Here is an 18,327-nt window from a genome sequence, read left to right on the forward strand (position 1 = left end):
CCACTCTACCACATTCTCTACGCTTTTCCCTATTTCTGTCATGACCAGCTCTAAACTTTGCATTTTATCTTCTGTTCTTTTCATTTTCCTTTTAATAGCACTAAATTCTAATGATGACCATTCTTTTAATGATCTAATTTATCTATATTCTGTCCATCAGCTTTACGTTCTACTTCTCTGTGATGATCTTGATCTTGATCTTCCTCTTCTTCTGTGTCTACACCTGTGTTTGTGTCTTCTTCTCTTCTTTGTGTCTGGGTCTCTTCTGTTTTTCCTGATGAACTGCTTGTATCTCTTTGTCAGGCCTCCTTTTGCTGGGCTTCTTGCTGTTGGTCCTCCCCTCCTGGGCTGCTCGCCTGTCAGGCCCCCTGTCATTGATCCTCTTGTCGGTCACCCTTCCATCTTTCTCCATCGTCTATTTCCTCGCTCTCTCCTCTGCCACCTTTCTTGTCCTCCAGCTGAGCGCCATGGTGTCGGGCGTCCCTCAGCTGTTCGTGCTGTGGCTGCCCACTCCTCTGCTGAGCCCCCCTCCCATTGGTGTCCTCCTTTTTCTTTGATTGCCCACTTTTGCTTGGCTCCAAGAGCCATTTTTGAAGTCCCCCGATCGGGAGGTCGTGACTCCGCAGGGTAGGCACTAACCTTGGGGATCAGGCACTCCTCGCCACCACAGCTCCCTGTTCCTTCATGCAGGTAAGGCCTTCTTTCTTCTCTGGCAACTTTTCTACTTTTTTTTCGGTTGTTTTTACTTTCTCCTTCTTGGGTGCTATCTTCTTTCTCTTCTCTGTAACTTTATCTTTTATTTTTTATATTTCATTTTTGTTGTGCTTTGTCTTTTTCTAACTTTTTTCCTATTTTTCTGGAGAGGGCTGGTTTTCCCGACTGGCCACTACTCCATCACATGACTCCCTCTTGATAGGACAGGTTTGAAAAGTTATCATCCTCCACTCAAACAGTTCAAGTTTAAATTTATTGCCACATGCACTAAGATATAATGATAAAGTTTGTTTTGTGAACAGTTCAGCTAATCAGCCCACATAGAGAATGATAAGTAAAACAGGGTATAAGCGACAAGTTCCAGAGAGAGATCAGTTAAGTATATAGCAAATGCAAAATAATTTTACTGGTGTCATGTTCATTCAGGAGTCTGATAATGGTGAAAAAGAAATTGTTCTGGAAAGAAACTGTCCTTGGTGGAGAATGCTCTTACACTTGTAAATGTTCACCCGATGAGAGAACAGTGAAATGAGTGTAGCCTGGGTGGGATGAGTCTTTCAACCTGTTGGCTGCTTTTGCAAGGCAGCTGGAGGTATAGATGCTGTCAATGGAGGGGGGAGGGGTGGAGATTGTGTGATGATCTGCATTGTGCTCACAACTCTCTGCAGTTCCTTGCCATCTTGGACAAAGCAGTTTAATATCATGCAGTAATGTATCCTGACAGTACACACTCAATGGTGCATCTGTAGAAGTTGTTGAGGGACACAGGTGAAATGCCAAATTTCCTCAGGGTTCTTGGGAGGTAGAGATGCTCGTGCTCTTTGTTGCCCATGGTGTTGACATAGCTGGACCTGGACAAGTGGCTGGTGATGTTTACTCCTAGGAACGTAAAACTGTCTACTATCTCCACCTCCGTTCTGTTGATACAGAGAAGACAGTGAGCTCTGCCCTCTTTTGGAAGTCAATGATCAACTCCTTAGTCTTGCTGACATTGAGGTTGCTGTGCTGGCAGCATGCCATTGGTTCATCCCCCTAACTCTTCTTTCAGGACATGTGCAATGAAGCCACTGCATCAATTAGTGTTAAATCCAACTACTCCTGCCTCTGAATATGGGAACACAGATCAAGCAGTGCATTGCATCATCACCATTCTTCCCTTGATACAAGATTAATGGAGATTCCTCCATTAGTTTGTATGTCTGTCCACTTCTCCAACACCCTCCCTCTCTCTCTCTCTTCCACTATCATGTTATCTAAAATCAGTAACATTGCTTTTCAATGCAGTGGGTTGTGGAATCCATTGAAAATTCTCTGACTTAGGAGAAACTTATTTCACCTGTTTTATTCTATGACAATAAAGGAATCTTCTCATTATCTACGTGAGTCATGGCCAACAATGTTTTTTTTCTTTTTGATTATTCTTCATTTTGACTGCATGTTGATTGAAAATCTTCAAAATAAAATATTCAAAAACACAAAACTGTGCTGGCTCTCTCCCTTATCAATGCTTCTCATAATCTTGTAGACTTCACTTAAGTCACTCTCATCCTTCTTTGCTCCAAAGAGAAATGTCCTAACTCTGTTAAACTTGCCTCATAAGATGCATTCCATAATCCAGACAACATTCTGGTTAATCTTCTCTGCACCTCCTCCATAGCTTCCACTTTCTTCTTGTAATGAGATGACCAGAATGGAACACAATATTTCAAGTGTGGTCTAACCTGAGGCTTTGAATTGAGAACTAGGGATGGGGTCTGACAGAAGTTGGATAGGGCCTTGGTGAGGCCATACCTTTTATGTGCAGTTTTCATTTCCTAATCTGTGGAAGGGCACTTTTCCCATTGACTGGGTACAACATAGGTTCACCAGACTGATTCCTGAGATGGAAGGACTGACATATGAAGAAATTTTGAATATAATTAGAATTTAAATTGAATTTAAAAGAATGGGAGGAGATTTCATTGAGAAACGAAATGGCGACATTGCCAGAGCTGCTGGTGTGCACCCATGGAAAGTGAGGGCAGGAGACACAGTGCTCCTCTACAGGGTTCTACCACCCAGTCTGACTGCTGACGACTCCATACAGGCTTTAAATGGCATTTTAAAGGATCCAATTGTAGTTTATTTCAAAATCCTGCAACCACAGGTCTGGGCCCAAGGTCTGGGCACCTGTCATAAGGGGTTGCAAACTCTGGGGAATCAGAGGACTGGTGACTGGAACCAGAAAACAGGGAGGCCACCCCTGTTTGAGAAGGAGAAGCAGATGAGACAACCTATTGGATGGTGACCACAGCACTGGTCTAGTGAGACGCTCTGCAGCTGAAGAACATGCAGGCAGTGGGCTGTTGGCTGCTCAAGGTAAGGAAACCATGTAGGATGCAGGCTGCTGGAGACTGTGGTCAAAGGACTCACAGTACGCTGTGGACTGCTGGAAGCTGGCTTGAGACTAGCTGAAGGGCTACCAAGATTCAGAACCGGGATGCGAGAGGATGCTGAGAATGCTGGAGGCTTACTGATCAAGTCAGAGGTTCAGATCTGGAACTTGAGTTGCTGATGGTTTGGACTGAAGTCTGTGTGGCTGCAGAGGCTGTGGGAGTGCTGGAAGTGAATCCAAGGACACTCAGTGACGCTGGTGGACCCTCTTTTGATTATCTTTCTCTGACAGTAAGTGGCTCCTGACAATTTCTGCTTACGGGAGACTAAGTCACATTTTGTGTAATATTTCACCTGTTTTATTCTATGACAATAAAGGAATCTTGGAACATATAACATTCTGACAGGAATAGATAGGTTAGATACAGAAAGAATATTCCCAATGCTGGGGAAGGCCAGAACAAGGGGGGTCACATCTAGTGACAAGGGATAAGCCATTTAGGATAGGGAGGAGGAGAAACCTCAGGGAGTTGTTAACATATGGAAGTCCCAACCACAGATAGTTATTGAGGCCAGTTCATTAGAGATAGTCAAAAAGGATGTGGACCTTATGGCTAAAGGGATCAAGGGGTGCAGTCAGAAAGCAGGACGAGAGTACTCAAGTTGTATGATCAAGCAGGCTCATATTGAATGGTAGAACAGGTTTGAAGGGCTGAATAGTTTTCTCTTGCTCCTATTTTCTATGTTTCTGGCAGTAAAGCACTTAATATAACCCACAGGTAATGTACTCACAAACGACTTGAATAGCAATAACATTGATGAAATTTCACCAGGGGATATGTTGGAAATTCTATCTGCATTTAGTAGGACAACTTTAGAGCTGCTACCACTCTTCTTGCTAACCCATGTACATATCTATATCACAAATACACAGTTCAGGTACCTGCCTACTATTTGCTCATACCTTGCCAAAGGGCTCAGGCCCAAACCATTGCTTCCTATGGACTCTGCATGACCTGTTGACTTTCTCCAGCCCATTTGTGTCTTGCACGACAATCACAGACTTTTTTACTTAATTCTACACATTTCTGCTGCAGTGATGTATAGCAGTGCATTGCAGACCTTCCACAATTATGTACAGGTAATTGATTAAAACAGGCCATTGTTCAAACATGACTGGGTGTTAAACAAAGATATTGCGTGAGTCTTGAGTTGCCAGTAAAAAGGAGTAACTGTTCTTCATTTGAAATCATTTGTTTCTTTTGCTCGTTTCCTGATAATGCTTTTATAAAGACCAACACTAAATGGCAGCAGCATTTCTGGCACATAGCAATGATATGTAGAACATAATATCTATCAAGTTTTACTTTGCTGCTGTGAAGCAAAAGATTTATGGCACCTGTTGAAAGGATATTTTAATTGCTATTTGTTTAATCAACAGTAACTGAAGTAACAAAATATTATGAAAAATGACTACCTTAAGGTTTTTTAAACTCATATTAACAAAACGATTATCTTATCATTGGTGCTTTCATAAGTTACGTTGTCTTTTACATTAAAGGATCAATAGTGCAATCTGCAATTCTCCATTACATTTGATCCTTTTTGCTTTGATTATAAGCCAGGAGATCGCTGGAGGGGATCTAACTCAAATCCCTTTGGTTGGAAGCAGAGTGGTCTCATCCAGCAAATGCCTGTCTTGTACTACAAAATTATTAATTCTGGTAACATGTGGAGAATTCCAATAAAAGGCCTTGGGCATCACCTGTGTGAGAGAAAAATATAAATCTGTGAGGATTGCCTCACCAGTTAGAAATGTAAGCAAGAGTCAACTGCTAATTTCTCAAGGTCATTGCTTGTGTATTCAAGATAAACAGTACTGATAAATGAGGATGGCGATGTGAGGGTATTAGAAATAGCGCTAAAGTGGATGTGTGTGTGTCTGAAAAAGAGAGATAGTAATAATGAGCATTGGTTATTATTGATAATTGGTCTACTTCTGTCTTCTAGTTCCTGATGTATGGGGCTCACAAACTATGGTAAAAGCAAGAAACATGTGCCAGGGGTCAGTATAGCCAGTCAGCTGGGAAGATGCCATTAAAAACAGTCTTGTCAGCTCCTAGCCTCAGGAAGTCCAGCACGATTATCTTGATTGGATTTGCTAATTGTGACATTGCTGGGAATCTGAAAAACAGGGAAGATGTTAGATTAGCAAATAAAGAAAACTGTGTAAAGACTTGATGGCCACTAGAAATTAGCACTCCTCAAATTAAATCAACGATATCCCTATGATGGACCTAAAATCTTAACATAGCACATCTTTCCAGCAAGCACTTCACTTCTCACTCTATAGTTGTCACACCACAGGAACCACACTTTATTGTAGCCCTTGTCTCACCCTGCATAATTTCACAGTGGTTATGTGATTTTATTAGTAATCATCAGTCACAGATTCTGGTCAATTTCAATTCTCCTACCACACATTAGCTATCACATGGTAAATTTTGAGGTAAAGTTAAACACAAGTGTGTAGATAGAAATGACTGATCAGACATCTAGATGTAATAAACATAGATTTACTTTTATTCATACATGGATCTACTCGGGGATGGATATCCCTGTCCTGAATTACTGCAGTACATGAGGTGAAGAGATTCTGTATAACTCTGGACAACATTGTAGCCACAGTGGGGCAGTGGTGGAAGAAATCTGAGGTGGTGGAGTTTGTGCCAATCACATTGTTTCTCCTGGATGCTGTTGAGCTTCTTGAGGTGGATGCAATATTTACTTGAGTAATTAGAGCATATTCCATCGCACTCGTGAATAGTGCTTTGTAAATGGTGGAGAGGTTTTAGAGAGAAGAGGTGAGTCACTTGCCAAAACAACCTCTCTTAATGGCCTTGTTGCTGCAGTGCTTACGTGGGTGGTTCAGTTCAATTTGTCATCAATGCTGCCCATCACAATGTTAATGGTAGCTTGATGATGGACAAGAGTTAGGCTTCACCTTGCTGAATAAACTTTTGTCGGAACAAACACCCCCACCCCCTACTAATAAGCAAAAATAGTGAAGATAAGCTTACAAATCAATAAAAATGCCTTTCATTCTGAGTAACTGAAATTAAGAAAAGTTCAAAGTGACACCTTGAATGGTTTTATTAGTGAGACTCACAGATTCTACAAAGCCTTTTCTTTTGTTTAGAGCAGGTTTGGGACTCTGGGATCGACCTAAATGAATGAAAAAGAGAAATAAAAACAAAGACAGCTGGAGTCTTGAGCAAACAAAGAACTGGTGGAAGAATTCAACTGGTCAGACAGATTCCATGGTCAGTCAAGGTTTTAGGTCTGGACCCTTTATCAAGAGTAAGATTTTTTTTTAAATTCACTGGAATTGTTCAGCTGCAGCAAGTAAAAATTTCAGTGTACATTACATTGTACACTGTATATCACAATAAGCTTGTTTATCATGATCAAAAGGGTAAAATTACATATAAAGAAAAGAAACTAGAGGAGGGGCCCAGAGGTGATAGAACAGACTGTGTGAGAGGTGGAGAAATGGATAGAGTGAGGGGAAGACCACCAGGAAGAGAATAAGGAAAGAAAAGTTAGAGAGAGGCAAATAAAAATAAGTAGAGGAGATGGAAACTGAAACCAGATTAGAGTGTGAGTTATCTAAAATTGATAAAAACAATGTTTTACTATTACATTTAAGGCTGCCCAGTGCAAAGAGGAGAGGGTTGGAGAGTAGAAGAGGAGCTCCATATGGGATTGGCAAACCAAGTAGAGGTGAAGCAAGATGAACAGATGCAGAGGGCTGGCGTATGCCTGACAAAAGGAGAGAGAGGCAAGAAAAGCAGTTGGGTCAGGGGGAGGAAAATGAGTGAAATAGAGTGAGTGGGGTGGGTGATTAAAGACAAAAAGTGACAGTGCTGGAATCTGACAAGCAGAGAAGGTGAGAACAGTGATGCAAAGAGACCAGATGGAACCAAGTGGAGGGGAAGGGGTGGGGGGTTCAGAGTGGGAGAGGATAGATTAGGTTGGATGATGTGTATGTAAAGTCAGAATCACCTGGAAGATCTGTTTGTGACCTTGGATGGAGGTGAGGGGGGAAATACAGGAAGATGTTTTGCATTCTTTCTGTGATTATGACAGAAACTGCCCAAGGGTTAGGAAGAGTGGGTGAGGAGACTATAGTCTCTCAGAGCGACAAATCCCTGGATAAGGGTGGAGAGGGGAAGGTATGGCTAGTGGTAGAATCACATTGAAATTAGCAAAAGGGACAAGGTGTTGGATACTGAGTCCAGTGGGGCAGAAAGTGAAGAGCAGAGGGAATCTGGCCTTGTTCTGCCTGTCGGGAGGTGGGGTAAGGGTGGAGGTATGAGAAATAGAGGAGGTACAGTTATGGGCATGTAATGGAAGATTTAAACCATTTTTTTTTTAACTTTTGCAGCCTTTGCTTGTGCAAGGCTGAGAACTTGCTTGTTTTTTAGAATCAGCAGACATAAGCTAAATTCCACCGAGGGGCCAGAGATGCTGTTATCTGACGAAAGGACATCTGTGTTCCAAGAACATTTAATCTTCCTGCTTGTTTTGGTCACAGACTGTCAGAGGCCTAGCCTTAATGCAAAATAAACCATTGTATTCAAAGTGATAAGCTGAAAATTACATAATTCGATAGAAGCCTAGGCATGCTAGTGTGCTCGCTTATCTTTCTCACTGTGCTGGGAATAGGTGCTTGGGTAAGCAGTTTTTGGGTAATATAAGCCATGGTCCCGCTGCTGAAGTTTGAGACTCTCCAAGAGGTGGCAACATCTCTCAGCAAGAAGAAGAACTTCTAGAGTCCAGCCAATGTCCCGGTTGTGGGAGGTGGAGAAGCTGCTACCGGCGCCCCGACACCCTACTACAAGTGTGCAGTCGTTGCCTCGCTTCGGCAGTTGGGACCAGTCCAGGCGTTGATAAGTATAGTTGGGAAGGGCTTGCATATTGTAGTTTGAAATCAGCTTTTGAATTTGTAATAAACATTTGTATAAACTGAACTGCTCTTGGTGTGTATGTCTATTTTCTTTTGGTTGTGACCAATCTAAAACGAACAAAATGAGAGGTATAAGTTTACCCAATACAGGGCATTATCAATGACAGTCAGGGAAAATCCATGTTTATGAAAGAAAGAGGACACTTCAGATGCCACGAAGTGGAAGTCCTCATTCTGGAAATGGTGCATAGGCAGAAAAATTGGGAGAAATGGACAGTGTCCTTACAAAACCCTCAATGGAAAGAGGTATAATCTAGGTAGCTGTAAGAATCAGAGAATTATAAATGGAGAAGTCTTGAATTCCTGTAGAAATTACTCTGTAATTCTGATGCTGAACTTAATAGGCTGGGATTGATTAGGGATAGTCATTATAGCTTTGCTTTTGTGGGAAATCCAATTTCACAAATTTGATTAATGTTTTTTGAGGAGGTAACTGAACATGTTGATGAGAGAGTACAGTAGATGTTGTCTATGTGGATTTCAGCATGGCCTTTGACAAGATCCTATGTGGTTGGCAGGCCTTGAACATTAGAGTCCATGAAATTCAAGCAAGTTGGAAAATTGGATCCAAAATTGGCTTTATACTGGGAGCCACAGGCTGGTAGTGGAGGGTTGCTTTTCTAATTGGAAGTCTCTGGACAATGATGTACCATTGCAGGTGGGACCCTTGGCTTTTCTGAAATGCAGCAACAACATGGATGTGAATACACTTGGATAAATTTGCAGATGATACAAAAGTTAGCAGTGTTGTTGAGAGTGAGGAAGGTTGTTTCAGTCTGCAGTGAAAACTTGCAAGGAGCTTTGGCAAATGAAATTTAATTATGACAAGTGCACAGTGATGTCCATAGTAAATGGTAGGAATAGAGGAACTGGACTGTAAATCGCTGAAGGTTGCAGCACAGCTGGATAAGATGATGAATAATGCATAGGAGATGCTTGCCTTTTTTGTGTGTGGCATACAATAGAACTCGGATATCATGTTACAACTTTATAAACCTCAAATACTGTATGCATTTTGGATCTCCAGATGACAAGAAGGATGCTTTGGAGAGGATGTAGACAAAATTCACTAGGATGTGGTCATGATTGCAGATTTATGTTACAAGGATAGTCTGAATAAGATCTGTTGGTGTTCTCTGGAATGGAGGATGCTGAGGAATGACTTGATGGAGGTCTATAAAATAATGAATGGGCTGGATAGGGCTCCATGGTGCCCAAGACAAATGGACTTAAGCTTAAGTGAGAGGTTGAGGGTTCAGAGGAGATCCAAGGAGGACTATTTACAGACAGAGGATGACTGGAAGTCTGGAATGCCCTGCCTGAAGAGGTAGTGGAGGTGATAGATACATTTCAGAAGTATCTGAACAAGTATTTGATCACCCAGGCATAACTGCCTAAGGACCTTCTGTGACTACATGGGATTAATGTGAATAGGTACCAAGGGCATTTCTTGGTGGAACAAAGAGTTTGTTTCCATGCTGCATGATTCTTCAACTTCTCTACTTTATGTTCTACAATTTCTCTCTGTTCATTGTTCCAAAGGAGATATTTCACTAATCGGCAGAATAAATGTTATACATGCATGAAGCATTAATTTATAAAGTAGAATGCAAGTACAGATGCTCCTCTACTTACGATGGCTCGACTTACGATTGTTCACAGTTACAATGGTACGATAACAATACGCATTCTAATGAAAATACGTAGTCACTTGGTACTCCATGGTGGTGTTGGTGTGACTTGTTATTGGTTATCACGCAACGGCTGATGGGTGCTTTGACTGGTGCTATATTTTATGATTAAAAATTGTTTTTTTCAGTGCGGATTAAAATGTATTCAACATTTGCTTAAAATATGGTCTGTTTTAGATAAATTTGCCCAGCTGTAGGCTATGGTAAGTCGTCTGAGCACATTCAAGTTAGGCTAGCCAAAGTTGACCAAAATTTCTTTCAGTATTTAATAAATTACATATTCAATATTTTATTCTAAAACAGGTTTAGTATTAAATATTTTTTTTCAAACTATAGGCTACGTCAAGTGCTTTGAGCATGTTTAAGGTAGGTTAGACTATGATGTTCAGTAGTATTCTTTTTCGATAGGATTTTTCTACTTACGATGGGTTTATCAGAATGTAACCCCATTGTAAGTCAAGGACCATCTGTATAGACCTAACTCAGCATAACCATGTTAACTTTTGAGCACAAAGGTAGTTTCAAATCATTAGACTGGGATCTTTTTTCTGCCTCTGCATTTTGTTTTTCAGAAACTGTCTTCAAGTGGGATGCTATGCCTTTTTACTGACTTTTTTTCCCTCATAATGTGAGTGCATATATCAAGGCCAAAATGTATTGTTCATCCTAAATTGTCCCTGAATTGTACACCTTGATAATCAATCACAGGGAAATGGTCTAGAATCATGTAGAATAGACCAGAGAGATGACAAATTTCCTTTTCTGTAGCTCATTAGAGAAACAGCTGATTTTATACAAATCCAGTCATTTAATCAACACTAATAATTGAAGCTTTTTTTTTTGCACTGAATTCATATTTAAAGTCATTAAATATGTTTAAATTACTCAATGGCCCTTTATCGGGATCTGAACTTATGGCTTCAATTAGTTAATCTGGATCTCTATATTTCTAATCCAGAAAAATCACCACTATTCTGCTTATTGGGTTTATTTGCAAATAAAATGTTTCCATTACTAATTGTTATTCAAATCAGAAATAATTATTTTCTGATAAATCCAATTCATAGAACAGCTCACAGAAGATGTATCAATTTGAAATAAGTTAGTTTTTTTTTCCCCTGTTCTGGTCAACATGGCCAAATTGGCCATATGGATCAAATTAAGGTATTTTTTTTTTAAATCAGAATTTTCATAATTTTGGATTTTGGTACATTTAATCTTAAATAAAGCAGGAAATACTTTTACTTAAAAGCTTTGAACTATCTAAACAGTACCAAACAGCTGGGTTTGCCAAATAAATCTCTTTTCAAGATGTCACACTCTTATATTTGAATGTGGTTCATGGGTCAAGCTAAAACTGAATCAAAACTAATCATTGCAACAGAAAATGTCAGACAAGGGAAGCATAATTACACAGGCATATCAAGCATTTTCAAAGCTTAAATATACACGATTTAAAGTTTCAGTATGGAATATAAAAACCACAGATGTTACTATCTAAGCTACAAAGGCTTTTACTTACTATACATAAATAATGACAGGCAAGATGAAAGAAATAAAACGTCTGTGGACTTTAGGAACTGCCTTTAACTAACATCAGATAGAATGTAACTGCAAATGTACTTTTTATGCCTTTTAAACAATTTAAATTTGGCTGTTTGATTAATTATTGATTACTTCCTTCAGCCAGAAATTTGAATGATGTTCATCCATAAAGAAGGCTCCTGATAGCAAGAGAGGGAATCGTAGTGAGATTTTTACTGCAACTTCGTTTTCCAGCTATGTCAGGGTCATTTTAAACATGAAGTGGAACATATTCATCTTCACTCAAAGAAGTTCAGTGGGGGTCCAATGGAGAAGCTACCCAGAAAGAAAATTGTGGTCAGTTAGAGTGCACTTTTTCAGATTACAACCAGTGCAGTGAAGGAAAAATAATATCCTCCTGTATTATTGGTCTCACTGTCAAAGTGGCTTTGCACGTGGAAATGACCTTTTGCACGATGATAGGCTACCCCTTGTTGAGGCTGGGCAGAGCATTGGGTGAACAGGGAGCACCAATGGTTGTTTGTCAATTCAATGGTGTGTGCTATGAAGGAAAGAAGGGGAGAGAGAAGGGGGGGGGAGAGGAGTGAGAATGAGAAAGGGTGAGGGAGAGAGACAGAGAGAGAGAGAGAGAGAAAGGGAATGCTAGGCATGAGGTTAAAATGTGCAAGTGCAGCATCTAAGAGGGGATGTGGGACAGAGCATCTGGCTTTCTCCAGACACTTATTTACTTTGAAGCACAGGAGGGGGAAATCTGTTTTTTTCAACTCTTGAATTGTTACTGCTCAAGATCGACTGAAAGAAACCCAATGCATCACAAATGCTATCTTATTTCAGCACACACAGTAAAAATATCACGACACCAATCTTCTACTCCTAGCACTAGATAAACACATGAAAATAATTACACATACCAAAGCATCAATATCGAGGCTGCTTTGCACCTATTAAGTCTGTATGTTTTGCCTCCTTGGTGCAATTAATGTTACCTGAATATTTATAAATGTAATGAGAAGTACGATCACCCTTGAAAGCTTTCTCACAGTGAAGGACAAATGATGTAATTGAGATCAGGTGGCGTGATTGCTGTGACATTGAACTTTGTAGATAACTGACAGTGGCGGTTTAGGGAAGCTGAGCATTTAACAAGATAGTGAGTTAAAACACTGCTGAGAAATGCAGGAAGCCATAGACTAATACAGATGAATAAAGTTAGTCACCAACACTGGATAAAGGAAGCATAGAACTGAATCAGATAACGGGAAGGAAATTATTGGTGATTTGTAACAGAAAGCAACAGTGATTATATATGAATTCAATTATTTTCTTCCCTGTCTCTCCTCCATTTTTTTCACCTGCACTGTTGTGAATTATTTGAAAAAGAAATCAAGCAATTGGCTCGTAAATTTATATCTTGCCTCTTTCCTGAGGGAGTACGACTTTCTCAAAATCATTTGTAACATAACCAGAAAGGTCCAGGAAGCTGACAATGGTGGTTCGTGACAGGGCTGCGTGGGTGATATGTTAATATATTCAGAGGGGGTGTGCTCCTTCAGCCATCTTTATTGGGGCTCTCTCTATTTCCAGCAAAGAGACTCAATGGTTCATAATGCATCAAACATTGCTTCTCCATTTTGAGTTATCATAGGACTGGGATTCCACAAATCAGTAAATTAATGGAGGCTTTGAGGACATCATTAAGGTATTCCTTTTATTCTGATAGAGATTGAACAGAATGTCTGTTTCAGGAGTCTGGTGTTGGGCATTGTGAATAACATGGCTTGCCCATTGGAGCCAACTGAATTAAATTTGGAGCTTCAATGCTGGAGGCTTTAGACATGGAGAAGATTTAGATATATTGGTTTACGTATCTTCCCAATGAACTTGGGGATTTTGTGAAATATCACTGGTGGCATTTCTCCTATGAATAATCCAAGTCTCAAGAGGGAGGGGTTTATTGTTGTTGTTTTGATCATGAACTCTGTGCCACAGCTTTTGGCTACCTGAGGACAACTAAGCTGTGTTGCACTGAAGGTAATGGGAATTTCATTGAGTCAAAGAAGAAAGTCTGCATATGCTGTGATTGTAGTTTACACAAAAATATTGGAGAAATTTAAAGTCATGCAGCATTCTTTATGTAACAAAGCTAAAGATTCATAACCAATGTTTCAGGCCTGAGGCATTTATCAAGGTATGAGCAAAAAGCTAATATTCCATTGGTCCAGTCTTGTGGGAAGTGATTCGTTTATTCCAGGGTCTTCTTGGGGGTCAATGTTTTGCAGATTGATAAAGGACCTATGTTATGCAGGTTAGATGTTATTACTGTATATAGAGGAGATAAAAATTAGAAATTTTGTACAGGTATTGGGCCTAATCACTCATACACTTCAGTGAACATGTTAATAAGGATGTGAGCCTCTTAATGTCTGCTTAGGAATGTGTCACCTGTGTTCTGTAGCTTGAAGACTATAGCTGGCAATGAACAATTTGCCATTTGTACTGGAGATGAGTTCCTTTTGTGACAGAATATGTTGTGTTTTATAATGTATATAGGTATGTTTCTGGGAGATAAAGTGTGGCATGTTTTTAGCGTAGGTCACATACAAACACTTCAACACAGATCTCATTTAAAATACTGAAGCTCTGCTCAAACCAGACAGGGCAGTTCTGAATACTTTTTTGTTCCGAATACCCTTGCAAAAGCTTTGGGGAGTTCCCAAGGGACTTCACGAATGGATTGTTGTTTTGAAAAGCAACAGATGAAAGAACTCGGAGGATTAGGTTTGGAGCCACAGGCTGTCTGAGTGGAGGATGCTGTTCTCAGAGGGTCATGTGGTTTTGCAAGCAGAGAGAGTTAAACAGGCTTTTCTCTGAGTGAGAGCGAAAGAGAGAATTCAGTTGTGCAGTTCAGCAACAGCAGCTGGGACTGGAACAGGACAAGCTGGAAAGCTTGTGGAAAAACCCCATTTTGAAGATGAGTTGTGAGTGCTTAGTTCAGCCTGATCAAAGTCCTTGTGGTCCATAGAAGAGGAGAGTACTGGCTGCCTAATGTTTCACTTGAAATAAGGGAAACAAAAAGGCACTCTGTGGTGACCTGAAAGAAAGAGGTCATCATCTGGAAAACCCTGATGGGGCAAGCTTCTTTGGCAAGACACTGATGTGGCTGATTAAAAGGAAACAAATCTCCCTCTGAAACCTGACAAGAACCTTTCTAAGCAGTAACCATTTACCTTTCAAGCTCCAAAGCCTGGTGAACTTCATAAATGTTAATTCTGTGCACAGTATAAGAATTGCCTGCAACCAGTGAACTTGGAGGAATGAGAAGTCAAATTGGACTGTGAACTAAAGAACTTTTCTAAACTTTCATACACATGCTCTTAGAATTAGAAGGATGTTAAGTCAGTTAATAGTAATAAGTTCAAGTTTGATCCTGTTTTCATGTTTAAATATAATTAAAAGCAACTTTTGTTTAAGTAGCCATTTGTCTTGGTGAATATCTATTGCTGGGTTTTGGGGTCCTCTGGGCTCATAACATCTTGGGGGCTCATCCCTTCGGATTGAAAATTGGACTTTTGGAATCTTAAACTTTTGGATTTTTTGTGATTTATTAGTTAATTGTTTTTTTCTAAGCTAATTTAAAGGTTGCGTGTGTGGAAAACTGCAGCAATAGATGTTGATACATTTTTGTCACAATCATCACCTGTGGAGCAGCAGAGCAAGAGAAAAGAGGAAATGATGGTTATTTTGAAGGCATTAAATCTGACTGAAGTCAAGCATTGATGAGGAAAATACAAATACCGAGGATTATAGTGAAATATTAGATAGGTGAGGGAAAATTTGTTGAGAAAGACTTAGAAAAATTTCCAGAGGGAAGATCTTATCAGTTGTAATGGAGTTGGAGAAACTGAGGGTGGAAGAGGAAAAAGAGAAAAGAAAGGTGTTGGAAGAAAGAGAGAAATGGAACTTTGAATTGCAGAGACAACAATATGAGGGCAGAGGAAGCTGAAAAAACAAGAGAAGTGCAAAAACAGAGGATATATGAGGCAGAGGAAACTTGCTGGAGGTGAGGTGCACTATTGCAGTAAGGTAGAGTGCAAACAACACTCCAATATTGAAGTCTATCAGCACTCTGCAAAAGCACCTGCAAAAACTTTGTTTTAAAGTGTTTGTGTGTGACCTGCTCTAACAAACCTTTCCCAATTGATCTCTCAAAACACATCTATATACTCTGTCGCACTTCTCAGGTGTTCAGTCACTGTTGTGCCCTCCTGACAAGAGAGGAGAAGTTGTGTGTCCAGGATAGGTCACTTGGTGCTCTCTACTCTCTCCATTGTCGAGTTATTAATGTGCAGTGGAGAGTAATCATTTCTTGCCCTCTTGAAATTCACAATTATTTCTTTTGTCTTATCCATGTTGAGACAGGTTGATATTGTCACACCATAATCACAAGATTTTCCACCTCTTCTCCGCAGTGTGACTTCATTATTGCTGCTGATGAGGTCATTTACTGTTGTGTCATCTGCAAACTCGATGACTCTGTTGAAGCGTATGTGGACATCATATTTAACATTTTGAGCTACACGTTAACTTGAAAAAAGGCGGAAAATTGGAGGTTGGTGACAAAATTAGCAAAAACATTGTTATTCCCGACTATTCCACAATTTACTGGAATATTTACATTGGAAAATCTCTTTTCCTGTTTTTTGAAAACTTTATTTAAAAGGATTTAGACAACTTACAATCAAATATAACAGAAAAAGAAACAATTTTTTGAATATATATAAAAAAACAAAAACCCTGACCACCCCTTCAGCCAGGGGACCCAAATATAAAGATAATACAGTGATTATAAAGAATATTTCAAAGTATTTCTAAATTCATATACTCCAAATAAGACCACATTTTAACAAAAAACAAATAATTATCGTGAAGATTACATGTAATTTTTTCCCATAATTATACAATTTCTCAACTCATTATGCCAGCGTGTTATATTAAGCTCCACATTATCCTTCCAAGTACTAGCTACATATTTTTGTGCTACAGATAACACTAGACATACAAATGCAATTTGAAATTTATCCAACCCTAGTCCTTTCAAAGAAGCCATGTATCCCAACAAAAAGATTGCTGGGTCTAACGGTAATTTAATCTTAAATGATTTTTCAAAAACCAATCTAATTCCTTTCCAAAATGGTTGTACTTTAAAATAGACCAAGAAGCATGTAAAAAAGTTCCAGTACATAGTCCACATCTAAAACAAGAATCCGAATTACTAAATCCATATTTTTTCAATTTCTCTGGAGTCAAATATAACTGATGTAAAAAATTATAATTAACCATTCCATAACGTACATTTGTCACTTTAATTACTGTATCAGAACACATAACCTCCCAATTACCTTCTGAAAAAATATAGGTTAAGTCACTTTCCCATTTAAGCCTAGATTTCTCCCATTCCTGTTTATCCATACTATCCTGTAACAATTGGTACATATCTGAAATATAACCTTTCTTAGGTACAGAAGAAATCAAAGACTCAAATTTCATCAACATGGGTAAATTCAACTCTATACCATAATTATCTTTTATCAAAATTGAGTTGATAATACACAAACAGAGAATTTACAGATATATCAAATTTCTCCCTCAACTGAATAAAAGAAAGAAATTGGCCTTCAAAACAGTCCTGAATTATCTTTATGCCCTGATAATTCCATCTCTTTGAATGATTATTAAACATTGAAAAAGGAATAAGCTGGTTATGATATAACGGGGTTTGAAATGGTAATTTAACCTTTGATCCTAAAACCCTATTTCTTTTAACCCATATCCTTAACAAATGTTTTAATACCGGCATATTACATTCCCGCAATAAATCCACATTCCATTAAAATATAAACTGATGTATCTCAACTTCAGATATACAAGCCATTTCCACCTTTGCCCAACACGGAGGTTGGTCCACATCCATCAATCTGCTAACAAATTTCAACTAAGCTGCATCATAATAATTTTGAAAGTGAGGTAACTGCAATCCACCTAAAGCATATTTCCATGTAAATTTATGTAAAGCTACTTGGGCTAATTTTCCTTTCCTTAAAAACTCCCACACTGCCCTATTCAGAAAAAAATACCCGTTGAAAATAAACATGTTATAGACTGAAACAAATATTGAATTCGAGGAAAATTATTCATTTTAACACAATTTACTCGACCAATTAATGTTAATGGCAAATCTTTCCATTTAATCAAATCCTTTTTAATAAAGGACATAATTCAATTTATATAAAGACTGGTAGTCTGCATTTACTACCACTCCCAAATATTTAATTTTATCTGACCACTTCAATTTTATAATACTTTTATATTCTGAATAATCTCCATCCCCAACTGGCAATATTTCACTCTCAACCCACTTTACTTTATTCCAGATAACTCTCCAAATTTTAACAAACAATCTTGTAAATATTTCAAAGACTGTTCCGGTTCTGTCAAATATACCAGCACATTGTCTGCAAATAAATTAATCTTTTATTCATCCTCCACAATTTTCATTCCTTTAATCTTATCATTCTATCTTATTGTCTGAGCCAATACGGTTCAATAGCCAATGCAAATAAGGCTGGTGACAATAGACAACCTTGTCGAGTCAAATGCGTTAAATTAAATGATAAGGAAATTTGACCATTTGTCACCACCCTAGCAGTTGGGTTTGTATATAATGCCTTAACCCAGCCTATAAAATAAGGGCCAAAATTAAACTTCTCTAATGCCTTAAACAAAAATTTCCACTCGACCCTATCAAAGGTTTTTTCCGCATCCAGGTTGGGTTGCTGTCTAAGTGCATTGACTAATGTTATTAATCTAAGAATATTATCAGATGCATTTCTATTTTTAATAAAACCTGTTTGATCTATATGTATCAACTGAGGTAAGTATTTGGCAAGTCTATTCGTTAACACCTTCGCTATGATT

General features: G+C 38.9%; 1 long non-coding RNA gene across 1 annotated transcript in view; it reads left to right on the top strand.

Annotated features, from left to right (window-relative positions):
* Positions 1–6,918, top strand: part of LOC138736542 (uncharacterized) — a 492,063-nt gene extending 485,145 nt beyond the window's left edge. The window contains exon 7 of the long non-coding RNA XR_011340380.1: positions 6,287–6,918. This is a non-coding gene — a long non-coding RNA (uncharacterized lncRNA). The remainder of the gene's footprint in view (positions 1–6,286) is intronic.
* Positions 6,919–18,327: the final 11,409 nt, after the last annotated feature.

This window comes from Narcine bancroftii, chromosome 6 (assembly GCF_036971445.1).
Source record: "Narcine bancroftii isolate sNarBan1 chromosome 6, sNarBan1.hap1, whole genome shotgun sequence".
NCBI lineage: Eukaryota > Metazoa > Chordata > Chondrichthyes > Torpediniformes > Narcinidae > Narcine > Narcine bancroftii.